Source organism: Manis javanica, chromosome 12 (assembly GCF_040802235.1).
Source record: "Manis javanica isolate MJ-LG chromosome 12, MJ_LKY, whole genome shotgun sequence".
In the NCBI taxonomy this organism is placed as follows: Eukaryota; Metazoa; Chordata; class Mammalia; order Pholidota; family Manidae; genus Manis; species Manis javanica.
This window is the reverse complement of record NC_133167.1, coordinates 5,770,313-5,783,008: the sequence shown is the minus strand read 5'-3', so window position 1 is coordinate 5,783,008 and position 12,696 is coordinate 5,770,313. Positions and strand designations below refer to the sequence as shown.

General features: G+C 39.9%; 1 protein-coding gene across 8 annotated transcripts in view; it reads left to right on the top strand.

Annotated features, from left to right (window-relative positions):
• The first annotated feature begins 55 nt into the window (after positions 1-55).
• The window catches only part of TRPM8 (transient receptor potential cation channel subfamily M member 8), a 144,210-nt gene continuing 131,569 nt past the window's right edge, over positions 56-12,696 (top strand). For 7 of the 8 annotated variants that reach the window (XR_012123449.1, XR_012123447.1, XR_012123446.1 and 4 more), the window contains exon 1: positions 80-213. The gene's annotated coding sequence lies outside the window, so the exon portion shown is untranslated. Of the gene's footprint in view, positions 214-12,696 lie in introns of all 8 variants that reach the window. The other variant, XR_005058924.2, reaches the window with a different exon arrangement.

Below are 12,696 nucleotides of genomic sequence, written 5' to 3'. Positions count from 1 at the left end.
GGTCCCGTGAAAGCCGTGTGATCCCCCGCGTCGTGCGCCTGAGACGTCTGGGTGGCGAGCGGGGGGCCTCGCGGCTGCGAGGGACAGCAGAGACCCTCCCGGCCGCGCCCCTCCTCGCCCCGGGGTCCCTGCGCAGTTAGGAGAGCCGAGCAGGAAAGGCACCTCCCAGCTACAGACGCACCAGACTGGAAAGTGAGCATGTATTTAAAAACCGTAAGCATCACAGACTCCAGGAAATAGAGCTTTTTGAAATTAACCTCCTGGTACACCTTTTTTTTATCCCCTACGTATTTTTTGATTGCTTACTCGGCCTCCTCATTGGTAGTAACTTTGTAATATTTTCTCCAGAGAGAATGATAAGGTAATTCAGTCCTTCCTCCAGTATAGTTCATTGGATTTATTTTGATTGACATTTTAGAAAAATTTTGCTCAGCTTCATAGCGTAGCCTATGTATGGGCTTGTGCTAAGTGATCACCATTGTATGTGATTAAAAAGCAGCAGGAGGCAATACCTACATCAGACAAAATCGACTTTCAAACTAAGACTGGTAAGACAAAGAGGGGTGTTAGGTAAAGGGGCCACCCCAACAAAGGATATAGCATTTGTAAATATTTATGCACCCAACATAGGAGCATCTAAATAGATAAAGAAAATATTAACAGACCTACAGGGAGAAATAGATAGTAATATAATAATAGTAGGGGACTTTAATATCCTTTTACATTAACGGGGAGATCATTCAGACAAAATCAAAGAGGAAACGTGGGCCTTAAACCACACATTAGGCCAATGGACTTAACAGATACATAAAGAGCATTCCATCCAAGGGCAACAGAATATACATTTTTTTTTTCAAGTGCATGTAGAACTACACAACAAATCTTAAATTTTGTTTTTTTAAAACACCCTGGTGTTTTAATTTAACAATTATTGTTTGACTGCTTGAAATAACATTTGGAGGTGGAGATTATCAAAACATAACTCCCAACAGATATTTATTGATATAGACTTCAGATAATATGCTCATTAACTTTTACTGACATTGGTAAAATCCAGTACCAAATCACTTTTAAAATATGTTGAATCAAAATGCATGGCTTAAAAAAGTAAGCAGCTTAGAAAAATGTCTTAAGAGAGAAATACATTTTAAAATGAATGTGCTCCCCACCTTGAATAATGAGCCTCAAGAAACTGACGAAAATGTTCAAACTCCAGTTTGTTGTTAAGAAGATCATTAAAATTAAAATGCCTATATTCTTCAGGGACATTATTCCAGTATTCTGTTTGTTTAGAGACATCAGGGAGTGGTGAAATACCAGTTCTAATTTCACAGGCAGTGTCCTAGAGAAATAATACGTTTTATAAAAATCTCTAAAACACAACAAATTATTTTCCAAATTTAAATGGAGAAATAAAAATCAACTATTAGCCCAATGACATTTAACAACTCAGTGGTAGAACTGGGTAATGAATCTAAAATCTGGTTCTAACTCATAAACTCATCAAAATCTGTTCTGTTCCTTTCCATTCCATTCCCTTTTCTCAGGAACATTTAGTAAACAGCTACTATATATTTGATTATAAAATATTAATTTTATTATTTTTGTTAGTATAGAAGTAATATGTATTTTATAATCAAAAAAAGAAAACAAAATGCATACAAAATACTACCATTCAGAGATAACCACCATTAATATTTCATATATTTTTTTCTAGTTTTTTTTTTTTTGAGAGGGCATCTCTCATATTTATTGATCAAATGGTTGTTAACAACAATAAAATTCTGTAGAGGGGGGTCAACACTCAATGCACAGTCATTAATCCACCCCAAGCCTAACTCTCGTCAGTCTCCAATCTTCTGAAGCATAACGAACAAGTTCTTACATGGTGAACGAATTCTTACATAGTGAATAAGTTCTTACATGGTGAACAGTACAAGGACATTCATCACAGAAGCTTTCACTTTTCATCACGCATTATGAACTATAAACAATCAGGTCAAATATAAATATTCTTTTGATTTTTATACTTGATTTATATGTGGATCCCACATTTCTCCCTTTATTATTATTATTATTATTATTTTTAATAAAATGCTGAAGTGGTAGGTAGATGCAAGATAAAGGTAGAAAACAGTTTAGTGTTGGAAGAGAGCAAATTGTAGATGATCAGGTGTGTGCCTGTAGACGATGTGTTAATCCAAGCTAGACAACGGCAATAAAACACCCACAGATGCAGAAAATTTCTCTCAAAACGGGGGGTGAGGTTCTAAGCCTCACCTCTGTTGATCCCCAATTTCTAACCTGATGGCCCCCCTGCGACTGTGCCTGTCTTAGGTTGTTCCTGCCTTGAGGAATCTTACCCGTCTCTGGCTAACCAGTCATCTTCCGGGGCCATACAGGGAAATGTAAAGTTGGTAAGTGAGAGAGAAGCCATATTGTTTGAAAAGGTTAGCTTTTTACTTTGCAGATTTATGCCCTGTGTCTTCTATGCCCAGCATTTGTCTTGAGGTATCTTTACCACTTGGAGGAATTATGATACTCGGTAAATTCGATATGAGGCATGAATTCTATTTAAGGGTTGTAATTAGGAAGGAAGAAGAAAAGCCATAGAAGTAGCAGGCGGAAGAAAACATGGGAAGATTGATTATTTCGTTGACATATCTTCTTGTAGAGTAACTTAAGCATGTATAGGTTTTAAACTACTAATTAAATTGTGCACACACATTAACATAATAGGAATACAGTTACATGACCAAAGCAAATCTATAATTACCAGCCATCTCCAGTGAAACCAAGAAAACCAGTTAGGCATCCTAGGCATTTGTGAAAATTTATCTATGCTATGATGGATATTGTCCAACTGTACCTGAATACTCTGAGAGAAATCAGACAAATTAAAACAACCCATTCCTGGGAACTGTTCACATCCCATATGTTCTTTTAACAGTAGATAGTCTGTAGTTGTAACTTGCACTTCTCCTAATTCTTGGTTGAGTTCCAACAGTATAGATCCAGTCAAATTTGATGTTTTACTGTATGCACAGGCCAGCTTAGATATCTCCTTCTTCATTCCCATGGCAAGTCCAGGAACCGGTGGGATGGATGCAGCTACAGCTGTAGCAGCACCTGGATCTTTGTTGAGGTTTTTTGATGATCGTCTTCTGGTATGAGTCTTCCAGAGAGTGCTGATGTTGGAAGTTCTTCTTCATATCTTATCTTAGTTCATTTTCTGGGTAGTCAAATTAGGCTTTGATCCTCTGTATAAACACAAACAGACCATTTGCCCACACTTTGATATGGCCTTTATACCATTGTGTAGAACTCATTGGAGGTCACCACACAGGAACTGCTTTTTTTTTTTTTTAAGAGAAAGGAATATTATCAGAAAAATGTACCTCCATAGCCGATCATCTGACACCCTTTAAGTGATCAAAATTAAGGATATTTAAAGCATGCATTAATTGTTGATTTACAGTTAGTTTTATCCTATCAGGGAGTAATCCCCCTTTTCTTTCTTTTTTTTTGTTATCATTAATCTACACTTACATGAAGAATATTATGTTTACTAGGCTCTCCCCTATACCAGGTCCCCCCTATAAACCCCTTTACAGTCACTGTCCATCAGCTTAGCAAAATGTTGTAGAATCACTACTTGTCTTCTCTGTGTTGTACAGCCCTCCCCTTTCTCCCCCCCCATTATGCATGCTAATCTTAATACCCCCCTTCTTCTCCCCCACCTTATCCCTCTCTACCCACCCATCCTCCCCAGTCCTTTTCCCTTTGGTACCTGTTAGTCCATTCTTGGGTTCTGTGATTCGCTGCTGTTTTGTTCCTTCAGTTTTTCCTTTGTTTTTATACTCCACAGATGAGTGAAATCACTTGGTATTTCTCTTTCTCTGCTTGGCTTATTTCACTGAGCATAATACCCTCCAGCTCCATCCATGTTGCTGCAAATGGTAGGATTTGCCCTCTTCTTATGGCTAAGTAGTATTCCATTGTGTATATGTACCACATCTTCTTTATCCATTCATCTACCGATGGACATTTAGGTTGCTTCCAATTCTTGGCTATTGTAAATAGTGCTGTGATAAACATAGGGGTGCATCTGTCTTTCTCAAACTTGATTGCTGCGTTCTTAGGGTAAATTCCCAGGAGTGGAATTCCTGGGTCAAATGGTAGGTCTGTTTTGAGCATTTTGATGAACCTCCATACTGCTTTCCACAATGGTTGAACTAATTTACATTCCCACCAGCAGTGTAGGAGGGTTCCCCTTTCTCCACAGCCTCGCCAACATTTGTTGTTGTTTGTCTTTTGGATGGCAGCCATCCTTACTGGTGTGAGGTGATACCTCATTGTAGTTTTAATTTGCATTTCTCTCATAATTAGCGATGTGGAGCATCTTTTCATGTGTCTCTTGGCCATCTGTATTTCTTTTTTGGAGAACTGTCTGTTCAGTTCCTCTGCCCATTTTTTAATTGGGTTATTTGTTTTTTGTTTGTTGAGGCGTGTGAGCTCTTTATATATTTTGGACGTCAAGCCTTTATCGGATCTGTCATTTACAAATATATTTTCCCATACTGTAGGGTTCCTTTTTGTTCTATTGATGGTGTCTTTTGCTGTACAGAAGCTTTTCAGCTTAATATAGTCCCACTTGTTCATTTTTGCTGTTGTTTTCCTTGCCCCGGGAGATATGTTCAAGAAGAGGTCACTCATGTTTATGTCTAAGAGATTTTTGGCTATGTTTTTTCCCAAGAATTTAATGGTTTCATGACTTACATTCAGGTCTTTGATCCATTTTGAGTTTACTTTTGTATATGGGGTTAGACAATGGTCCAGTTTCATTCTCCTACATGTAGCTGTCCAGTTTTGCCAGCACCATCTGTTGAAGAGACTGTCATTTCGCCATTGTATGTCCACGGCTCCTTTATCAAATATTTATTGACCATATATGTCTGGGTTAATGTCTGGAGTCTCTAATCTGCTCCACTGGTCTGTGGCTCTGTTCTTGTGCCAGTACCAAATTGTCTTGATTACTGTGGCTTTATAGTAGAGCTTGAAGGTGGGGAGTGAGGTCCCCCCTATTCTTCTTTCTCAGGATTGCTTTGGCTATTCGGGGTCTTTGGTGTTTCCATATGAATTTTTGAATTATTTGTTCCAGTTCATTGAAGAATGTTGCTGGGAGTTTGATAGGGATTGCATCAAATCTGTATATTGCTTTGGGCAGGATGGCCATTTTGACGATATTAATTCTTCATAGCCACGAGCATGGGATGAGTTTCCATTTGTTAGTGTCCCCTTTAATCTCTCTTAAGAGTAACTTGTAGTTTTCAGAGTATAAGTCTTTCACTTCTTTGGTTAGGTTTATTCCTAGGTATTTTATTCTTTTTGATGCAATTATGAATGGAGTTGTTTTCCTGATTTCTCTTTCTGTTGGTTCATTGTTAGTGTATAGGAAAGCTACAGATTTCTGTGTGTTAATTTTGTATCCTGCAACTTTGCTGTATTCCGATATCAGTTCTAGTAGTTTTGGGGTGGAGTCTTTAGGGTTTTTTATGTACAATATCATGTCATCTGCAAATAGTGACAGTTTAACTTCTTCTTTACCGATCTGGATTCCTTGTATTTCTTTGTTTTGTCTGATTGCCGTGGCTAGGACCTCCAGTACTATGTTAAATAACAGTGGGGAGAGTGGGCATCCCTGTCTACTTCCTGATCTGAGAGGAAAAGCTTTCAGCTTCTCGCTGTTCAGTATAATGTTGGCTGTGGGTTTATCATAAATGGCCTTTATTATGTTGAGGTACTTGCCCTCTATTCCCATTTTGCTGAGAGTTTTTATCATGAATGGATGTCGAATTTTGTCAAATGCTTTTTCAGCATCTATGGAGATGATCATGTGGTTTTTGTCTTTCTTTTTGTTGATATGGTGGATGATGTTGATAGATTTTCGAATGTTGTACTATCCTTGCATCCCTGGGATGAATCCCACTTGGTCATGGTGTACAATCCTTTTGATGTATTTTTGAATTCGATTTGCTAATATTTTGTTGAGTATTTTTGCATCTACGTTCATCAGGGATATTGGTCTTTAGTTTTCTTTTTTGGTGGGGTCTTTGCCTGGTTTTGGTATTAGGGTGATGTTGGCTTCATAGAATGAGTTTGGGAGTATTCCCTCTTCTATTTTTTGGAAAGCTTTAAGGAGAATGGGTATTATGTCTTCCCTGTATGTCTGATAAAATTCCGGGGTGAATCCATCTGGCCCAGGGGTTTTGTTCTTTGGTAGTTTTTTGATTACCGCTTCAATTTTGTTGCTGGTAATTGGTCTGTTTAGATTTTCTGTTACTTTCTTTTTAGGTTGTATTTTTCTAGGAAGTTGTCCATTTCTCCTAGGTTTCCCAGCTTGTTAGCATATAGGTTTTCATAGTATTCTCTAATAATTCTTTGTATTTCTGTGGGGTCCATCATGATTTTTCCTTTCTTGTTTCTGATTCTGTTGATTTGTGTTGACTCTCTTTTCCTCTTAATAAGTCTGGCTAGAGGCTTATCTATTTTGTTTATTTTCTTGAAGAACCAGCTCTTGGTTTCATTGACTTTTGCTATTGTTTTATTCTTCTCAATTTTATTTATTTCTTCTCTGATCTTTATTATGCTCCTCCGTCTGCTGACCTTAGGCCTCATTTGTTCTTCTTTTTTCAATTTTCAATAATTGTGACATTAGACTCTTCATTTGGGACTGTTCTTCCTTTTTTAAATATGCCTGGATTGCTATATACTTTCCTCTTAAGACTGCTTTTGCTGCATCCCACAGTAGTTGGGGCTTTGTGTTGTTGTTGTCATTTGTTTCCATATATTGCTGGATCTACATTTTAATTTGGTCGTTGATCCATTGATTATATAGGAGCATGTTGTTAAGCCTCCATGTGTTTTTGAGCCTTTTTGCTTTCTTTGTACAATTTATTTCTAGTTTTATGCCTTTGTGGTCTGAAAAGTTGGTTGGTAGGATTTCAATCTTGTGGAATTTACTGAGGCTCTTTTTGTGGCCTAGTATGTGGTCTATTCTGGAGACTGTTCCATGTGCACTTGAGAAGAATGTGTATCCTGTTGCTTTTGGATGTAGAGTTCTGTAGATGTCTATTAGGTCCATCTGTTCTAGTGTGTTGTTCAGTGCCTCTGTGTCCTTACTTATTTTCTATCTGGTGGATCTATCCTTTGGAGTGAGCGGTGTGTTGAAGTCTCCTCAAATGAATGCATTGCATTCTATTTCCTCCTTTTGTTCTGTTAGTATTTGTTTCACATATGTTGGTGCTCCTGTATTGGGTGTATATATATTTATAATAGTTATATCCTCTTGTTGGACTGAGCCCTTTGTCATTATGTAATGTCCTTCTTTATCTTTTGTTACTTTCTTTATTTTGACATCTATTTTGTCTGATACTAGTATTGCAACACCTGCTTTTTTCTCTCTGTTGTTTGCATGAAATATCTTTTTCCATCCCTTGACTTTAAGTCTGTGCATGTCTTTGGGTTTGAGGTGAGTCTCTTGTAAGGAGCATATGGATGGATCTTGCTTTTTTATCCATTCTATTACTCTGTGTCTTTTGATTGGTACATTCAGTCCATTTACATTTAGGGTGATTATTGAAAGGTATGTACTTATTGCCATTGCAGGCTTTAAGTTTGTGGTTACCAAAGGTTCAGGGTTAGCTCCTTTACTATCTTACTGTCTAACTTAACTCACTTGTTGAGCCATTATAAACACGGTCTGATGATTCTTTATTTCTCTCCCTTCTTATTCCTCCTCCTCCCTTCTTCATAGGTTGGGTGTTTTGTTCTGTGCTCTTTTTAGGAGTGCTCCCATCTAGAGCAGTCCCTGTAGGATGCCCTGTAGAGGTGGTTTGTGGGAGGCAAATTCCCTCAACTTTTGCTTGTCTGGGAATTGTTTAATCCCTCCTTCATATTTAAATGATAATCGTGCTGGATACAGTAGTCTTGGTTCAAGGCCCTTCTGTTTCATTGCATTAAGTATATCATGCCATTCTCTTCTGGCCTGTAGGGTTTCTGTTGAGAAGTCTGATGATAGCCTGATGGGTTTTCCTTTATAGGTAACCTTTTTTTTTCTCTCTGGCTGCCTTTAATACTTTGTCCTTGTCTTTGATCTTTTCCATTTTAATTATTATGTGTCTTGGTGTTGCCCTCCTTGGATCCCTTGTCATGGGAGTTATGTGTACCTCTGTGGTCTGAGAGGCCATTTCCTCCCCTAGTTTGGGGAAATTTTCAGCAATTATTTCTTCAAAGACACTTTCTATCCCTTTTTCTCTCTCTTCTTCTTCTGGTACCCCTATAATGATGATTTTTTCCATTTCGATTGGTCACTCAGCTCTCTTAGCATTCTTTCATTCCTGGAGATCCTTTTATCTCTCTCTGCATCAGCTTCTCTGCGTTCCTGTTCTCTGTTTTCTAGTCCATTAATGGTCTCTGCATCTCGTCCATTCTGTTTTGAAGTCCTTCCAGAGCTTGTTTTATTTCTGTATTCTCCTTCCTTAGTTCTTGCATATTTCTCTGCAAGTCCATCAGGATGGTTATGACTTTTGTTTTGAATTCTTTTTCAGGAAGACTGGTTAAATCTATCTCCCCAGGTTCCTTCTCAGGGGAAGATGTAGCAGATGCCGAAGCTGCCTGGGTTAGTCTTGTCTGGATCATATTTTTTTGCCTTTTCATGTTGATAGGTGCTATTGACTGTCAGCTGGGAGGCCCAAACTTTCCACTTGCTACTGGCCTTTCTTTACTGGGACAACTGCAACCCCTAGTGGCTTGTGTTGGGCAATTGTGTGTAGACTGGGTGTATCTTGCCCGGCGGTATGTAGGAAGCTCCCTTGCTGTGGGTAGGCGTGGCCAGCCTCAGGCCGCTTCTCTGCCTTGGCAGGGCCCCAGAGGGGTAATGAATTGGGAGCTGTTTGGCTCTTTACTTCCGTGAGGGGTCTCAGAGCTGTTGCCCAGGGGGTTAGTGCGCCCGGTTTTCCCTGTAATTTCCAGCTGCTGGACTGTGACCTGTGTTGTTTCCGTCCAGCTGTTGCGTCCCTGTCCCTTTAAGACTTTCAAAAAGCACTCGCTTTTCTTTGTCACAGGGGCATCAGCTTTGGAACCCGCTCAGAGATCTTGCTGCCCTTTTTCCCTAGTTTCCAGCCCTCCACGCATGCACTGTGTCTGCGCTCTGGTGCGGGTGGCTGGGGCTGGGTGTTTAGCAGTCCTGGGCTCCCTCTCCCTCCCGCCGGGAGCTGGGGTGAGGGGCGCTCGGGTCCTGCCGGGCCGTGGCTTGTATCTTACCCCTTTCACCAGGCACTGGGCTCTCGCACGTGTGGATGTAGTCTGGCTGTTGTCCTGTGTCTTGTGGTATCTCTTTTAGGATTAGTTGTATTTGTTGTATTTTCAAAAATATATATGTTTTTGGGAAGAGATTCCCACTGTCCTACTCACGCCGCCATGTTGGCTCCTCTCAACAAATCTTAAATTTAAGAGGACTGAAATATCAAGCATCTTTCCTGACCACAATGGTATGAAACTGGAAATTGATTACATGAAGAAAACAAAAATTCCCAAGTACAACTTTAAACACAATTAGGTCCCTTAGATTCTTTGGTCCTGCCAGCCTGCACGCCAATCCTATCAGACCATCTAGCAGAAGTTAGGGGAGAAGTGGGAGGTAAGAACTTAAGGACACATAATGTTTGTCTAGGACACGTAGGGATGAACACGGAGATGTGCCGCCAGGATCTGCCTTCAAAATGCCCCAGCTGTTGGAGGGCTGCCTTCAGGTGCTTCTGCTGTCAGCCTCTTCAGGGATTTTCTCTGGTGCAAAGAGCCCCTCGCCCATGGTTGTGCAGCCCAAATTCAAATGGCAGATCCAGGTGGGAATATGAAGGCTGGTGCAGTGTGGGCTAGTGGAGAACAGCCCTGTGGAGTCATCTGAGCTCTCCACACAACTGGCCAAGGTAAAGCTGCCTAGTCTGGGTTCTCTGTCTTCTTTCCATGGGCGTTGATTCCAAGGGCTCTCTCCCTAACAAACATCCTGCCCAGTAACCCCACCTCCCAGTCTGCTCCCTGGAGAACCCTGCTGCTAACGATAACCCTGCTTGGCCACTCAAACTGTACATTCAAATAGTAGCTTTTCCAATATTCGCTAATAGGCTCCGTTTTCTTCCTCCTCCCAAGGGAGTGTTCAGAAATTTTACGTGTTTGTCTTTGACTCTGTGTTCCCATAGATAAATTAGTTTCAAACATTTAACTTTTCACATTTAGAGACTTGAGACTTCAAAACTGGCCTCTCTTGGGGGTTGGTCCCCACACCTAGGAAACTACTGGGTTCCAGGGCTTCTCGCTGTTACTTCACCGACTATTCAGTGATAGGCCGTGATCCCAGAGACTCATGGACAGCTGTCGGGGAACGATTCTCAGTGTCAAAGTCACGTCTTTAAATGACGGTCCCACTTTGGCCAATCCCCCGAGCCAGCCAAGCCTGCACGTTGGCCCTTGTCCTTCTGGCCCGCTGGTCTCACAGTCCTCTGTGACGGGGCCTAAGGTAGAGGCCCAGCTAAGCAAGGAGCCCTGCAAGATGCTCCTAGTCTGACACCATTCCCTACAAACACCTCCCTCCAAATCGTAGCAGCCTAAACACGTGACCTCAGGAACCCAGACCTGCTAGGCAAACTCCGCCCCCACTACTCCCACCCCCATGCATCAGGGTCTCAAAAGGATTCCTGTAGCAGCAGAGAGGGCGCTGCTCAGCCCTGCTGTAGATCTCCATTCTGGTGGCCCCTGTACAGTGCCTGCTGGCCTGGCCAGAATTTTCAACCTTTGAAGTGCCGTTTAAAATTATGTGCATAGGAAATAATTCTCACTGGAATTATTTTAGGTCTCCTCTCTTAAAAGGTACTGAAATTTTATATAATAGATGGGAATTTATTCTGCATACAGTTGTCACGTACAGAATTTTATGTTGAAAAGGTGTGGAAATGTCACCACCCATCTGTAGTTGGAGAAGCACAGCTTTTGCTGGTCCCAGTGTTGACATGGAAACTGCAATGTAGCAGTGAAAATGTTGGCACAGATGAATTATCAACCATAAGCATCAAGCCTCATCCCTTAGGCTGCCAAGAAAAGGGTTCCTTCTATTCTGTTGCTCCACGGCTGATGGAAAAGGGGACTGAAATAGCTGACAACAAGTTGACTTTCCAACAGGTGTCAGTCAAAGCTCACAAAATGTGTTATTCTTTGATTTAATGAGTCTCCTTTCTGAAATCTATCCTAATTCATTATGGTTGTTGGCAAGGATTTAGCTTCAGAATCTTTAGTGAAACTCTGTTTAGAAAGGTGGTTGAGTTAATAGTATTAGATAGCATCCGTGTTCCATTTACCATCTTGAAGAACTGTATTTGGTGGCATCTAAAATGTACTGTTTTGGAGGTTACGAACATATATACTATATATCTGCATTTAAGAAAAATGCACTATATGTTTAAAAAATTTGACTATGCATACATCAAAATGTTTCCAGTGTTATCTCTGGATGATAGTATTACGGAAACCCTCCATACAGGCAGCAGCCTCCTCTGCTCTCTAGGAGACTGGGTTCCAGCAGCATAGCTCTCTATTATCAGAGTCCACATTACATTCCGTTCTGTCTTTTTATTTTAGGTGTCAAGGAGTGGTCTTGTCCTTTCCCAGTACTCACATTTTCCTATCTTATGTTGCTGAAGCCATAATTGGAAGATACGCCTCTAGTGGCCTTTCTATAAAGATAGTAAAAAATTCTATGTCTTTTCTGTTTTCTCTTAAGTAGCAATTTGTGGACCGGAACCTAAAGAATTTCTGACTCCAAAGGCTAAACCTTATGTAGTCTAAAGTTTACTTAAAAATATATAAGCATATACAATGTGCAATAAATATGCACGTTAGTTTTAATTTTTACTCTTGGAGCTGTCAGTTGCCACAGTTGGGAGTATACATGTTTTGGGGGAACCAGTTTATATAATATGGATTTTTCTAAGTGATCATTTACTTTGATTTTCAAATGTATATGCTTCAGTGGGTTCACTGCATTCTCTTACAACCTTCATTGTATCTGTAGGTATGGCTCTCACTTAATTCCTAATATAATTTACTTGTGTATTCTCCGTTTCTCTTTTCTTAACTATGTTGTTGAAACTTATCTGTTGTACTGGATTTTAAAGGAACTAGTGCTTAATATTTCCACCCTACTCATTTTTGTTTTTACTTTCTTCAATTTCTTGGCTGACCTTTAATAATTTTTTCCTTTTAGGGTCACCTTGTTCCATCTTCACTTCTTGAATTGTAAGCTTAACTCATTTACTTTCATATGCTCTTAGCGGAGAGACATGAGATGCAGAGAGATCTCACTAAATTTTATTAATAAAAGTTGTTTTAAAATATTTTATTCGATTTCCCATCTATATATCACCAATCATTAAAATAGTTTTATAATATAATGACGAGAAATTTTTACCTTGAAAATTAAACACTGACTAATTTACTTTTGAATTATAATGTTTCCAATCCACCATACAACTTCTGTGTGACTACCCAGTGACTCACCATAGAACTTCTTTGTATCCTCCCTGGGTACTGGCTTCTTTTTACAGACTATTTTCTGCTCCGCATCTCCTACTAAAGGATATGGCT